The sequence below is a fragment of the Penaeus japonicus genome, unplaced genomic scaffold, assembly GCF_977035675.1.
Source record: "Penaeus japonicus unplaced genomic scaffold, GWHDUDI00000001_assembly GWHDUDI00000005, whole genome shotgun sequence".
Classification (NCBI taxonomy): Eukaryota; Metazoa; Arthropoda; class Malacostraca; order Decapoda; family Penaeidae; genus Penaeus; species Penaeus japonicus.
In genome coordinates this window covers 4,870,532-4,883,031 of record NW_028234407.1, presented here as the reverse complement: position 1 = coordinate 4,883,031, position 12,500 = coordinate 4,870,532, and the positions used below count along the sequence as shown (strand labels likewise).

At 38.9% G+C, this 12,500-nt stretch overlaps 1 protein-coding gene across 1 annotated transcript in view; it reads right to left on the bottom strand.

Annotated features, from left to right (window-relative positions):
• Positions 1–843, bottom strand: part of LOC122246161 (uncharacterized) — an 11,846-nt gene extending 11,003 nt beyond the window's left edge. Inside the window, exon 1 of the mRNA XM_043004522.2 lies at positions 770–843. The gene's annotated coding sequence lies outside the window, so the exon portion shown is untranslated. The remainder of the gene's footprint in view (positions 1–769) is intronic.
• Between the last annotated feature and the right edge of the window lie 11,657 nt (positions 844–12,500).

Below are 12,500 nucleotides of genomic sequence, written 5' to 3'. Positions count from 1 at the left end.
GGAAAAAAATATATGGTCGTTTGTCAAAAGTGTAACATTATTCGGGAATACCATGAACTCGCATTAAAAAAAATTAATACAGAAACCGAACGTTCTGATTTAGACATTTTAAAAGTAATTGCTATGAAGGAAATTAAGGTTACAATATTTGATGTAAAGTATTTGAAAAATTACAAATAGTGTTGGGAAATTAGGTTAACCCAATATTCAAACAATCAAAAAAATATATTGTATATCCAATGAAATGTAAACAGAAATCAAGAATCTGATATAGTTTGAAAAAGGGATTGACAATTAAGTCCTAAATAGTTTTTAAAAATTCTAAATTCATAAATCATCTGATGATATTGAAAGACAAAAAAAAAAGTTAAGAATAAAAAAAATGATTGTCAAGCACGTTCATTGTTGCAAAAAGTGAAGGAAATTCATAAATAAAGAATGGACTACCATGATATGGAAAAAAGAAACAGGAAATTTTTAAAAAATGGTACTAAATGAGGCAAATTAATCCTGAAGTTATGAAAACAACATATTTTTAATCCAAACAAACGGACTGTCAAAGTGAAGTCTATCAAAATGGCCGCCAGGCATCTCGGGACTGTTTTCGCAAAATAAGGCAAGAAAAGTACATTTACGACATGATAATAGAGAAATAAGGTGAACTAAACTTGTCATTTGGATGAGTGAAGTTGCAGACGTGAAGTGGTGAGAACTGGAGGGCAAATTAACAGGAATAAACGTGCTAAAACTCATTGAAAAGTCTTACTACCTTCAAGATGGTGTGTATACTTCCAAGGTTCAGAACGCTCTGAGGCCTGTCGTTGTAGTTATAGAAAATGGCTTCAGAGAGATGCGAAGTATTTGATAAAAGTTGAATAAAACAAAAACTAATAACACTGAAGTTACTTGATCTAGGGCCTATTTTCCAACAGCACAAAAATACACGAAGCGAATTGAATTGCGAGAAGTACCACGGAAATGAGTAAAAACAAGATAAAGGCAAAGCTGGGAAAATACCACGAAGGAATATTTACCAGATACTATCCCGCCTTACTTAAAAGTGCGAAGGGGGGAGGATGTGGTGTTGTTTTTCAACTTTGAGGAAAGAAATTTGATATAAAGGGATTCCCAAAATGGAAGATGGAAACCGTGTATAGTTCTTAAGCCCTGACGACCTGAAAGGATGGTTGGAAAGCTCAAAAAGACGAGAAAAGGGCGAAGCAAACCGCTCGTTCCTTCAGTCCTGGTCAGTCTTGTGTTCCGCGAGTCCCCAAGTTTCGTTGAGTTTCCCCCAACATAACGCTTAGTACAATGTACACATTCGTCCTCATAGACAACATTAAGAAATAAGAAGAGTAGATAGAGGTTTGTTATAACTGAATATCAATCTTATAGTTCATGGGTCTATGAAAAACGTTAACACTTGGGGGGAAAAAGATCGTTTTTTGTGGGTGTGGCACCAGCTTCTGTATGGATTATATCCTTTGAGAAGTTGAGTTTTGATGATATTCAATTGTAATGATACCTAGGCCGATAAATGTCGGTTTGTTAGCAAGAGAAATGTCTAATTTCGTCGATTTTAGTAGTAACTTTTTTATATAAATTATTTCAGGGTTGCGTTACGTGGTTTCGTTTTGGTTTTCCATCGTAAATAAATTTTGAAGAGTTAGGTCAAGTATTTTTGTTACAAGCCGATATTGACGACTTCCGAAAAAAGAAGAGCGTTTTGACTGTTTTGGGAAGAGAAAATGCGTGGTTAACATCAAGAAAAAAAATCACAAATAAAAAATCGAACTTATGAATACTGAAACTCTACGGCGCGCGGGCCATGTTTCATAGATACGTCCAGCCAACAACCTTACGCTTTTCCTTGTGTTTTCCTCATAACAGAAGCACGACCTCGGTTGGGTGTCGCTTTTAAGAGAATCATGAAGCCGATATATCAGAAAAAAACAAAATATTGTCTGCATTCATATGTACAAAGAACGAGAAAAACGAACAAATTTCCATTGCATATCACTACGTTTGTGTCTTGGCAATACGCTCAATATTGAATGCGAAGAGCTTTGTTTATTGCCTTGATATAAGCCAGCCATGTGTGCCATGAAACTTTACCGATTCTCGAGGTGAGATATACAGAAAACTGTTTATAAGTCGCGGGGTAACTAGTGTATATGTTGATATTTACAGGGCAAAAAATATATGGAAAATTTTATTTCGGATAAATGTTGGTAAAACACCTACAATGATGGATACGAGTTTCTTGACACTTACTTAGCTTAATATATTTTTATCATAATTTCACACCAACTATCAAGATTGCTTCATCATGTTAAGGACATATTCTGATCTCCAGATTATTATTTCACAAATATTTTTTGATTAAAGGTAAAATGTATCCTTGTATATGAATGGTTGATAGTAGATGAAGTTTGAATTAGCTCTTTACTTCTATAAAACCAAGTGCTCGTTTGTGTATTTTCCATGAACAATGCTTTAACTTTTATATATCAGTATCAAGTTGAAGGACTAAATATACTTTTTTTACTGTTATATGCTTCCTAAATTTTACTACCCGTCTATGGGTTCGTTATCAGGACGTACCGGTTTGCGTAGTATTTACTATGATAATTCCTCCTTCGCAAACTTCATGTCCTCATAATTGGTCGTTACACTTATATTTTCTTTTGTTTCTTTTCGTACATTAAGCATTTATCATCGCCATTACATATGCGATAATACTCCAACCTACGCGATAAGATATTAATATCAGTATTAACCCCAAGACATCCATTTTTTTATTTTTTTGTTTCACTGCAACAACAAAAAATAATTTGCAAGAGGGATTCTCCATTGTTATTCCGAATACCCAAAATGGCGCCGCGTCTTGAACACACGTTGGCGGCGATAAACGTTTCGTAGAAGCTCATTTGATATTCGATCGCTCTCTCTCTCGGTAAGCTTATCCTCGTCAGAAAGAACCGAGGTGTGCCAACCGCCCCGCCGCTAACAGCACGTTCAAGAAAAAAAAGAAATATCAAGGAGAGATTAGTGGTTTTCTTCAATAAATGGATGGATACCGGGGCCGGGAACGATACCGATTTATATACTCCCTAATTGCTTCTTCTTCTTCTTCTTCTTCTTTTTATTCATTCCTTCAGTTCAATATTCTGCGTGTGGATTAGGGTCAGCTAAGTCTTCCGAATGTGTCTCAAGTGTCTCTCAGTAAGCGGGATAAGACCAAGCTGTCAGCCTGATGATGTTTCGCGGCCGCAGATTTTCTTTTTGCTTTTGATTTTTGAGTAAGAGCGTGTTTGCCCTGCGGTCGGGGTCGGTCATTGGCATCACGATATTTTTTTCTACCCCGTTCAGTGACCCTCACCCTACTTACTACTTACTTCTACTACTCCTACTCTCACTCCCTTCACTCCCCACCCCCTACTCTTACCACATCTACTCCCAACCCCCACCATACTGCTACTTCTCCCTACTCCCCCCCCCCCTACGCCATGCCCCATACCCATCCTAGCCTTTTTTTCTTTTTTTTTAAGAACTTAACACGTATTTACTCTACTATGATCTCAAATGTCTATACATTGTGGTAGAATCACAATGTATAGACTTTGCTTTTATTTACAGAGGCCACAGTGCCACATACATGTTCCATACATGTTAGATCAGCTGCTAGTGGCTCTCGTGACTGTGCCATGCGCATGTGTTATTCGTTATGCAATGCCACTTAACATTTCAAGACTCCCCTGCATGGTGATATGTTAAAGACACATCACTTACCGCAATATATGGCTTTTACAATTGATGACACGTTTCCTTATTTGTATTTTGAGAATTTTCCTTCGGATTAAACTAGTTATTTATCTGCCGTTACCTTTGAATATTGTATCTATTCAGTTTGTGCAAAAAAAAAGACAAAATCAAACATTCTATTGTTTACAAATTATATTCCATGGTCATTTTTTTAAGAATTAAGAAAATTCTCAATTTGCAACATGGAAAAAATGTATTTCTGAATTATTTCGCTAAAATACTCATCCCTAATTCATTCGGCCAGTGAACCACCTCCCACCTGCTGGAGGGGAAGAAAGAAGGAAAGCAACAGAGAGAGGAAGGAAGAGAGAGGGGGGGGGGAGCGAGAGATAGAGAGAGGGAGGGGAGATAGAGAAAGAGAGGGGGGGAGAGCGAGAGAGAGAGAGGGGGGGAAGGGAGAGTGAGAAAGAGAGGGGAGGGGGGAGAGAGAGAGAGAGGATGGGGGGAGGAGAGAGAGAGAGAGAGGGGGGAGAGCGGGAGAGAGAGAGAGAGGGAAGGGGGGGAGAGAAAAAGAGGGGAGGGGGGAGAGAGGAAGGAGGGAGAGAGAGGTGAGGAAGGGGGAGAGAGAGAGAGGGAGGGAGGGGAGGAGAGAGAAAGAGAGGGGAGGGAGAGAGAGAGGAGGAGGGGGAAGAGAGAGATAGAGAGGAAGGGGAGAGAAAGAGAGAGAGAATGAGTGAGAGTGAATGAATGGATGATTCCAACAGCAATACAAGCCGCCCGCATCGACTTCAGAGCTTATAAAAAGCAGTCGTTCTGACACTATCATATCTCATGATGAAATATAACTTCGAAAATGAAATAAACACGCAGAACCAGAATAACACATATATGACCTATAATATTTACACGGCACATCGCAAATATCTTGCGTATGTCCAACTAAACCCATGACCTTGGTGCTAGGTTACTGTACCCTCGTCAGCACCCCCCCCCCTATTCCCCCTCCCCCTCCACCCCTTCCCACCGCGTCTCCCCTCGGACGCTCAACCGCCAAGGCTGATCCTTAACAAAACCTCAAATATTCATCGAATGGCACCTTGACTGTCCATTTACAAAAACACTTATGGAACGAAGAACCATTAAGTAGTTGAAACCGTACCATCAATACATTTGGAAATCTATTAAAAAAAAAAAAAAAAAAAAAAAAAAAAAAAAAAAAAAAAAAAAAAACATAGTTCTAATTCATTTCTAACTGATTCCGGGTCTCGAGATGGACCATATTGGTGTTGTCAATCAAACCTGTGATCTTATCCGATGGTGTCAGCTTACAGTGGATGCCGCCAAGCCGACCGCGCGACCTTTGTAACCCTTCCAGTCATAGAGATCGGAAAAAAATAGCACGATATTTCAGCACCAGTACCTACTTAGTTATAGTATATATAACACATTTGGCAACAGCGTGAAATTCCCTTTCAAATAAATAAATCTATAAGAAAGATTATATCTTATATTAAATATCATATTTTACTTATGACTGGTTTGACCACTTCAACCAGAGGGGGATAATGACAAGCTCCTTTTGCGGTTTCCTTGTAATTATTCTTCCATTTGTTCTCACTCTAGAAGTTACCACAAACAGGTCTTGCGCGATAGGTTTGGTTTTGAATGGGTCCTTTTGGCAATAAGAGTTGTTTAACAAAAGATCAAGGCTTCTAACTTTACCTGGTCTAGTAATAATGGTAACTGAAGCACCAGATTTTAAATCGTTTGCGACATAAATTTAGGTCTGTTTTAATATCGGGAGTGTTGCGTACAATAATGGCTTTACAATTTTGGAATCCCTTTACAAGAAACATTTTCTCGATTTTGAATAAGGCATATATTATGACATTCATCCCTTCATTCAACTTTATCTTTCATTACCTATTCTCATTTCCGTGTTCCTTATAATGACTAGAATTTCCTTCCTGTGTTCTTGTCTCATTGAAATAATATATTCTAAATAGAATAATTTCAGTATTACTGGTTTTCATTGAATTTTATCAACTGCAGACGCTACAGAACTTTCTGAAATCAGGAAGTACACGCAACTTCCCCTAAAAGAGTAAGATTTCTCATATGTTTTAACACAGGCTAATGGATTTGTCTTTAGTACTTACCCTCTAACATCATAGGCAATTCTACAGAAAACTGTGCATTGCGATGCTATGAACTTATAGACAGAATACATTTCATTTGTACATTGTAGATATACTGGAAGTAGTCCATAGTAACCAAGTAGGGTGAGGATAACAACTATCTGCAACTATCTGGTGCACCAGGAAAATTCCGGAATAAAATGGAGAAATGGACGCTGACAGAGATGATGAATTACATTGCCAAGGTAAAGTTATGAGGGTAGGAGGCTCTAACTCTTATAAACCCATTTAAAGGCAGTAGCTGACTCCCCTCCTTCTTCCTTCACACCTTGAATTTGATCTCCAGGTTGGTTTTCTCTGGCACTATAGAGCCCGGGATTATTAGTATGCTTGTACGTACTATGCCTGACTTCTGAGGCCGAGGATTGTAGAGGGATGTAGCTTTAGTCAATAATTCATGTAAAAAACATCCTTGGGCTCTCGTAGTACATGAGGAAGAGAGCACACCAGTCTCTAGGTTGACTAAGTACATTGAGGGATTAACCCTGATGTGCTGGTACCCCCCCCCCCCTCTGAGAATCATACGCACACCAGCAGTCTCAGTTCTCAGCTCAATTCTCTCCCTGGTCTCGAGGAGTGTCTTGCTGTTCTTCCACGGGCCTCTTGGTATATATCACTAAAAGCCCAACGTCCCTTGTTGACGTGGCTTTGACTTCTTTGATGTGACTTTGATTTGTTAATCTCGACGACCCCCTCCTGGTCTTCCTTCCTCTCCGCCATCTTGGTCATCTCCCTGCAGGAGCTTGACCTGTCATTTATGGTGGTCTCTGTAAGTAAGGTCAAGTTTCACCAGGGCGAAAGGATAGGTGAATTCTTCTTTAGGAGGAATTTGGAGGAAGAATTGAATAGGTGAGCCCTATTAAGAAAGGAATTTTTGAAAAGGCTCAGAGTCCAGTCGTTTAGCGTTTAGGCCGCTTCTTCCACCAGGAGATGAGCTTCTCACATCTCGACACCCTATGATGAGGTAGGGGTGAAATTAGCATGTTATAGGTACGAAAAGCACTGACTCTACTATGATCAATACAAAAAAAAACGTAAAGTAAAAGAAAATGAAATACACCAACGCGAATTAGCAAAATAAAAGACACAGCGACAATTTCCGGCTCCAAAGTACCCGAAAGCGACTGAGACCATGTCTTGCATCTGCAATATGCCCGCCCCTCTGGCAGTACGGCGGCTTTGTGAAGGAGCATTCGTAGTCGTAGGCACACTTTGCCTTCCTTTCCCCCATCATAGTAAATGATGGGGGAAAGGAAGGCAAAGTGTGCCTACGACTACGAATGCTCCTTCACAAAGCCGCTGTACTGCCAGAGGGGCGGGCAGCCGGGCATATTGCAAATGCAGGACATGGTCTCAGTCGCTTTCCGGTACTTTAGAGCCGGAAATCGGCATCTTGTGTGTTATCGCTGTCTTTTATTAGGGATGTTTTATTAGGGATGTTTTTTTTCTTATTTGTTTATCCATACGAAAAAATATTATGAGGATCTTTGTCCTTTCACACTGAGTATGAAGAACATTATGATCTGATACGGACCCTGTACTACAATATTAGTTCACTACAACATATTGGTGGGCGTAATCGATTTTTTGACAGCATGGAATTTCTCAGTAATCGATTATCATTTCTAGTAATCAAATACCAAACGATTACTCTGAGTCAGAGTTGAACTGAGGACCGTCTCATTATATATGAATCTCACACATGACCTTTTTATTTTATCTTATAAGGTGGTGCACTAAACTACACTAAAACTAAAACCATAAATGCATATCTCATACTCCAAAAATATACTACTGCATGATCTATTTTCAGGTGAGAGTAATCTATTACTAATCGATTATTGATCACAAAAGTAATCGAAGCAATCGATGACAAAAATAAAATGAATACCGCCCATCGTTACTACAACATTCATGGTGTATGGCACATATAAGTCTCGCTCTGGAATAAAACACCCATCTGGGAGCCTTTTTAAAAGTCACAAACATTAAAGAAAGAAATTGAACATGAAACAAACGAATGTCAAAATGAAAAATCTAATACAAACTGGAAGAGAAACGTAATACAAAATACAATGGCTTGCAAGATTCACGTGAGACTGAATTATATAATAAATACTGTACACTTTGGCCGATATACACATCTTGCATTTATATTAAAAAAAGGTTTCTCTTCTACAGTAACTACCGGAGTCATCAGTAATTGAATGTACTTAACAAATTCAACTGATTCTGACGGTTTAAACTTTTGAAACTTAAAAGACCAATAAAAGTAAGCAATTTAATGCAATTATCAAGGACAAAATCACTATTTCATTAATCTTAACATCCCACGAAAAGGAAAAGTATATAGGATATTATCATAATACTGGAATTACCATAAGGAAAAAATATATAAGATATTAAAAAACAAAAAGTCTAATAACCACCACGAATGACAGTGAATGGGACTGCCCTGAAGGGACTAAGGATGAAGGGGAAACTGGGATAAGCAAAAGGGTGTTTCTCAAAAGCAGCGTTTCCCAACCTTTTCCGGCCCTGGCATCCCCTCTAGTCAGGCATAGGCAGTCCACCCCCACCCCCCCAGACTGATTAATGTCTGATTACTAGATGATGAAGAAAAGTGAAGTGCACTGCTTGATCATTAATTCGGGTGAGTCCTCAGAACTAAAAGCAACTGCCAATATTTTTGATAGAAAAAATAAATAAATAAAACAACCTAAGATAATACCATGGATAAGCTCAAATATAATACACAGCTGGGTAGTCAATCACACATAGATAAATGTATTTATGCAACACTTCCCAAATCACACACAGATAAATGTATTTATGCAACACTTCCCAAATCACACATAGATAAATGTATTAATGCAACACTTCCCAATACCCCAGGTTGGGAAATGCTGCTCTAAGGGATACAACTTCCTACCCAGGGTGGTTTGAGTCTTCTCATGGGCGACTTAGACTTCATCTCAGACTTCCCGGCAGGTACATCGATCTGAGGTAACTTGTAGGAGAAAATAATTTATAGTCTAGTAACATGCATATATATAATTATGCCAGAACAAGCTCAGTGCAATGTGCTAAAAGTAAAAAAAAATGAATAAATTGAAATTATAGTAAAGACATAAAAAAGAGATCTGAAACGAAATAAAGTACAGAGAAAACCTGCAAAAAGACTAAAGAGAAACGTACGAGGTACATAAACCAACTTCATGCCAGGAGTGTACTTACCTGTACCGAGGACACATGATTCTCACTGACAATACAATCAGGTAGGCTGTTTCCTTGGAAATGTGTAGGTCTGATCGACTCACATAGAGTTTCAAATGGATAGCTTGGCTCTAACTCTGCTTTTGCGGTTATAAAGTTCCAGATTGCTAGAAAGGAACAGATCCAAGTTTTTTTTCCCATTATTCATCAGAGGCTTATTCTTGTAATGTACCTCTGCGTCCTTCTATCTTTCTTATTATCAGGGCACTTTCCTCTAGGCAAGGCTTTTTTACTTCTGTTATGGTGAGCTTGTTATGGCTTCATCTGCAAGCTTAAGGCGTCAGTAATATAAGTATGCCCTATGATATTTCCATAGTATATCGCACATATCTCGACATATGTCTTTTAGTGGGCCATCTGGAAAACAATACCATCCAAATTGTGAACTAAGACTACAATTTCAGAATTCAGGGCAAGATTCAAAATTGGAAAGTGCTATGACAGGGACTGGTGAGCAAAAGTAGGCCTCTGGAAAACAATACCACCCAACTTATGAACTAATGCAATAGCCAGTCAGCCACGGACCTGTGCATGGCAGAATTCATGACATATCTCAAGACTGGCTAGTGAGAGGTACATAAACCACAGGGACTAATGGGCAAAAGCGGCTATTTCCAGAGATGTTGTTCTCTGAAGCTGGGACTGCGTTGGGACGTGAGGTGCAAATGCATTCCATCTCGAACAGGTTACACATTCCTATCAATGGGAGATTACGGAATGTCCGTAATGTTCCATAGTATGTGGCCATAGGAATACAGTGAGCTATATGTAGAGCTTGGGGTTAAATACCCGACCTCTTCCTAGTCAAGAAACTCTTCGGTCGGTGAAGCACTCATTCATCTACCCGGAAGTGGAGCGAGTGAAACTAGTTCCATTTCTGGTCTGAGCTTTGATTCTACTGGGTCCTTCATAGCTAGAGGTTGCAGTGCTTCAATCTGGATGTCAGACTCAATGAGACAGCCATAATGGCGCTTATCTTCACCTACTTCTCTCAACTGAAAATCTAATACATTGTATTCTCCTACTTTGCATTTATATTTACTCCTACCTGTTGCTCTTTGTCATTTTGGTGATCTCAATCAGGGGATGATAATCAGTCCTTATACTTGAACATCTGCTATGTACAGTTGCATTGAAAGCTCTGACTGCTCTGTTGCAGCAAAATGATTGCAGTTTTTATATCACTTATATCAGTGTGAACCTCAAGCTGACATATGGATTGGAGTTTACACAAGCGCCTATCTAAACTTGGTCACATTTTTGGTAAGATAAGGGCTTGGTGATGGAAGCAAACTCTTGAATAAGGTCGTCAAAAGATGCCACAGATCCTCAAGGAACGAATGATTTACTTAGCAGATTATGGGCATATCATGGCGGTCATTTTGTAACAACTGGGATGGTCACTACTGTCTCCTGTCACTAAGCCTAGAACTTTCACCAGATGTTCGACAAACATCTTTTCTAAATTTAGTTTTTTTTCTAATAAGCTCAATGTGTCTTATGCGTGGCCTAGATGGTCTTATGAGGTCTTGGATGGTACCACAACCTCGCCTTGGTATGCCATGGTATGGCGACTGAAGATATGGTGAAAGGACGAGATTCATCGTCCTTTGAAATATAAAAGCAATAAAGTAATTAAGCACGAATTGCTTAAATTTAAATTGGCTTTATCAATCAATGCAGTCATCACGATGCCCAAAAATAGTCTCATAGTATCCAGCACTGTAAGAGAGCACCTTCCTGCAGCAGAGTCCAAGATTTCGTCATTTTTTTGTCATTACCTATTCAATAACACCCTGGAGGAGTATCTGGTATCACTCTTATCTAATTAGGTACCTGGTTGTCTGTGGGAATCTCTATTGACAGACATACAAAGAGGTATCAGTGGTTGTATGAAAGCACCTGTTACCTCTCTTACAGTTTACTTGTATCTAGTAAAAAAAAAAAAAAAAAAAAACAGTGGAAACATGGCCATAATAATATAAGTAAGCTTCTTCAGCTTAGATGATTCTCATCAATGTAGCCATCATCCTCATAATCATAACCTCATACTCTGCTTGAGCCATCTTCTGCGGAGAGAGCGCTCAGAGGATTCACAGGAAGCAATCATGACTGGCGCACTCGTAGTTTCAGAATGTCTCACATCTTCACTCTGCTGTCGACATTAACTTGCCTTTAGTTATTTCAGCATAATCAAGAATAGTTTCAGTGCCTCGTCTTCACTATAGGTGTGATTTTCTATGTTTAGCATAAGTTGACAGGCTGTGACTTCATAGATGGATGCATAACAAGCCTTACGTGTGAAGTAACCAAGGCAGAAACCATTTAGTTGCAGGTAATCAGACCAACAAGAGTTACAACAAGTCCATGTCCATTATCATTCCCCTAAGAAGTAAAATATGCTCATGATGAAGGCACAATGCACAGGGTCAGTTTCGGAGATCTGGTTCCTCACTTCAGCGACCAAAGGTACATGATAAGAGAAATCTCAGAGCAAAGTAGGTTGTGACACACTCCCTTTCTGGTTGTGGTTTAATTATTCTCCGCTCTTGACTGTCCTCAGGGCGAAAGGCTGACTGAATGAAATCGAGGACAAGGGAAAGGAAAAACAGCAGTAGAAGATATTCACATAGACCTGAAAAAAATCATAAAAATATACATAAAGGTTCCAGATCCCCCACCCCCCTTCCCCCGCTGCTTGTAATACATATGATAAACCTTCTTCAGCTGCATCTACGTTAATCCACGTGTCACCAGCAACCAAGTATACCCGCTACAGTAGCGCTCTTTTCAGTTTCGTATTTTCAGTAATAAAGAAACAGTTAGATTAGGAAATCCGATTTATCTCTCGTATCTAAATATATTTAAAGAAAATGGAAATATTTTGAAAAAGGGACAAATTTTGCATTCAATTGATGAGAAGTAAAAAAAAAATAGTGAGCTAGTTTCTGCCATGAATGACTCGAACTAACATTGTCCGTAGGATTCGAGACGGTCTATTCGCACATTTCTTATTTACGTTGTGTTTCAAATACATCTAGTATATGTATGAGTTTAGGAAATTATCAAATGCCTCCACAACATTTTCCATTTTGATAGTGCTACTCCAGAGAAGTCACAATAATGATATCCGTAAATTAGCCATGGATATGTAACATCACTGTTTATACCCGACGCCACAAATCTTAGGTGGTTCTCTGTATATCAGATGAATTTCGGTATTATGGTATCATCGAGCTATCAAATCACATTTCGTTTTGA